The sequence below is a fragment of the Triticum urartu genome, chromosome 1A (genome assembly GCF_056163025.1).
Source record: "Triticum urartu cultivar PI428250 chromosome 1A, HENAU_Tu73, whole genome shotgun sequence".
Taxonomy (NCBI): domain Eukaryota; kingdom Viridiplantae; phylum Streptophyta; class Magnoliopsida; order Poales; family Poaceae; genus Triticum; species Triticum urartu.
The window spans coordinates 491,002,075-491,005,663 of NC_141873.1; positions in this window are offsets into that span (position 1 = coordinate 491,002,075).

The following is a 3,589-nucleotide window of genomic DNA, read 5'->3' on the forward strand; positions in this document are numbered from 1 at the left end:
TCTGCACATCTCCTAAAGTCCTGAAACTTCATGGGAGCACGTTTCAGAATATATAAAAAATATTGGGCGAAAGAAGTACCAGAGGGGGGCCACCCACCGTCCACGAGGGTGGGGGCGCGCCCTACCCCCTAGGCGCCCCTGCCTCGTGGGCCCCTGGTGGCCCTCCAATGCCCATCTTTGGCTATATGGAGTCTTTCGTCGAGGAAAAAATCATAAGCTAGCTCACGGGACGAAACTCCGCCAACACGAGGCGGAACCTTGGCGGAACCAATCTAGGGCTCCGGCGGAGCTGTTCTGCCAGGGAAACTTCCCTCCGGGAGGGGGAAATCATCACCATCGTCATCACCAACGATCCTCTCACCGGGAGGGGGTCAATCTCCATCAACATCGTCACCAGCACCATCTCATCTCAAACCCTAGTTCATCTCTTGTATCCAATCTTTGTATCCAAACCTTAGATTGGTACCTGTGGGTTGCTAGTAGTGTTGATTACTCCTTGTAGTTGATGCTAGTTGGTTTACTTGGTGGAAGATCATATGTTCAGATCCATTATGCATATTAATGCCCCTCTGATTATGAACATGAATATGCTTTGTGAGTAGTTATGTTTGTTCCTGAGGACATGGGAGAAGTCTTGCTATAAGTAGTCATGTGAATTTGGTATTCGTTTGACATTTTGATGAGATGTATGTTGTCATCCCTCTAGTGGTGTCATGTCAACATCGACTACATGACACTTCACCATTGTTTGGCCCTAGAGGGAGGCATTGGGAAGTAATAAGTAGATGATGGGTTGCTAGAGTGAGAGAAGCTTAAACCATAGTTTATGCGTTGCTTCGTAAGGGGCTGATTTGGATCCATATGTTTCATGCTATGGTTAGGTTTACCTTAATACTTCTATTGTAGTTGCGGATGCTTGCAATAGGGGTTAATCATAAGTGGGATGCTTGTCCAAGTAAGTTTAGTACCCAAGCACCCACATATCAAACTATCAAAGTACCGAACGCGAATCATATGAACGTGATGAAAACTAGCTTGACAGTAATTCCCATGTGTCCTCGGGAGCACTTTCCATCATATAAGAGTTTGTCCAGGCTTTTCCTTTGCTACAAAAAGGATTGGGCCATCTTTCTGCACCTTATTTAATTTTATTACTTGCTACTCGTTACAAATTACCTTATCACAAAACTATCTGTTACCGATAATTTCAGTGCTTGCATAGAATACCTTACTGACAACTACTTATCATTTCCTTCCGCTCCTCGTTTGGTTCGACACTCTTACTTATCGAAAAGGCTATGATAGATCCCCTACACTTGTGGGTCATCAAATAGCAACGAGGGGGAGAGTGTGTCTACATACCCTCGTAGACCGTAAGCGGAAGCGTTTGACAACGTGGTTGATGTAGTCGAACTTCTTCTAGATCCGACCGATCAAGAACCGAACGTACGTCACCTCCGAGTTTTGCACACGTTCAGCTCGGTGACGTACCTTGCCTTCTTGATCCAGCAAGGTGTCGAGGTAGTAGATGAGTTCCATCATCATGATGGCATGGTGATGGTGATGGTGAAGTGATCTGCGTAGGGCTTCGCCTAAGCACCGCGAGAATATGACTGAGGGTGTAATCTATGGAGGGGGGCGCCGCACATGGCTAACAATTGATGTGTGTTCTAGGCGCCCCCCTCCTCATATATATAGGTGGGGGGAGAGGGGAGAGGCCAAGGGGCACTCCAAGTGGGGCTGAATCCCACTTGGGCTCCTGCCCTGGTTCGCTCCCCCCTTCCTTGTATAGGCGCCATGGGAAGGAAGGGGGGTGGCGTCCCCCCTTCCTTTCTCCCTTGAGGAAGGGAAGGAAGGAGGGACTTGCCCTCCCCCCTTTCCTTTCCCTAGGGCTGGCCAGCCTGGTGGAGGGGCGCACCAGCCACTTGTGGGTAGGTCTGTCCCTCCCTTGGCCCATTAAGCCCATATCTTTGCCTAGGGTGCCCGTAACCCTTTCCTGTGACCCTATATGTACCCGGTACCCTCCGGAACACTTCCGGTGAATACCATCGTCCTATATAGCAATCTTTACCTATCGAACATTTCGAGACTCCTCGTCATGTACGTGATCTCATCCGGGACTTCAAACAACATTCGGTCACCAAATTAGATAACTCATATAATACAAAATCATCATCGAACGTTAAGCGTGTGGACCCTACGGGTTCAATAACTATGTAGACATGACCGAGACACCTCTCCGGTCAGTAACCAATAGCGAAACCTGGATGCTCATATTGGCTCCTACATATTCTACTTAGATCTTTACCAGTCGAACCATTATGACAACATACGTTATTCCCTTTGTCCATCGAAATGTTACTTGCCCAAGATTCGATCATCGGTATCTACATACCTAGTTCAATCTCGTTACCGGCAAGTCTCTTTACTCGTTCCATAATACATCATCCTATAACTGACTCATTAGTCACTTTGCTTTCAAGGCTTCTTATGATGTGTATTACCGAGAGGGCCCAGAGATACCTCTCCGATACTCGGTGTGACAAATCATAATCTCGATCTATGCCAACCCAACAAACACCTTCGGAGATACCTATAGAGAAAATTTATAATCACCCAGTTATGTTGTGACGTTTGATAGCACACAAGGCATTCCTTCGGTATCTAGGAGTTGCATAATATCATAGTTGAAGGAATATGTATTTGACATGAAGAAAGCAATAGAAATAAAACTGAACGATCAATATGCTAAGCTAACGGATGGGTCTTGTCCATCACATCATTCTCCTAATGATATGATCCTATTATCAACTGACAACTCATGTCCATGGTTAGGAAACCTTAACCATCTTTGATCAATGAGCTAGTCAAGTAGAGGCTCACTAGGGACACATTGTTTGTATATGTATTCACACATGTATTTGGGTTTCCGATCAATACAATTCTAGCATGAATAATAAAAATTTATCATGAATAAGGAAATATAAAATAACAAATTTATTATTGCCTCTGGGCATATTTCCTTCAGAACTTAACTGTCGAAACTGAATTTAACTGTCGAAACTGAATTTTACTGTCGAAACTAAATTTTGCTGTTGAAACAAAATTTTACTGTCGAAACTGAATGCACTACTCACAAAAAAGCAGTAGCAGCAGCGCGTGCGAGAGCCGAGGCAGCTGGTCATGTAGCAGCATCTCGGGTAGCAGCTGCAGGGGCTCGAGGGAGATCAGGATCTGCTGCTCATGCAACAGCAGCATGAGCAAGAGTAGAGCAGCAGCGCAAGCAAGAGGAAGAGCGAGAGCAGCAGCGTGAGCAAGAGTAGAGCAGCAGCGCGAGCAAGAGCAAGAATGAGAGCAGCAGCGCGAGCAAGACTAGAGCAACAGCGCAAGCAAGAGCAAGAGCAGACCAGGTAGGGGACCAAGAGCAATAGTAGAGCAGCAGTGCGAGCGGGAGCCAAAGCAATAGCAGCTCCTACAAATGTGGACATTGCCGCCGAGGGAGCAATGCCATGGGGGAAGTGGCCAGCAATGCCGTCGTGCCATGTCGGTTCGGGACCGAGCGCCGGCAGCTCCCTGAGATCGAATCAAA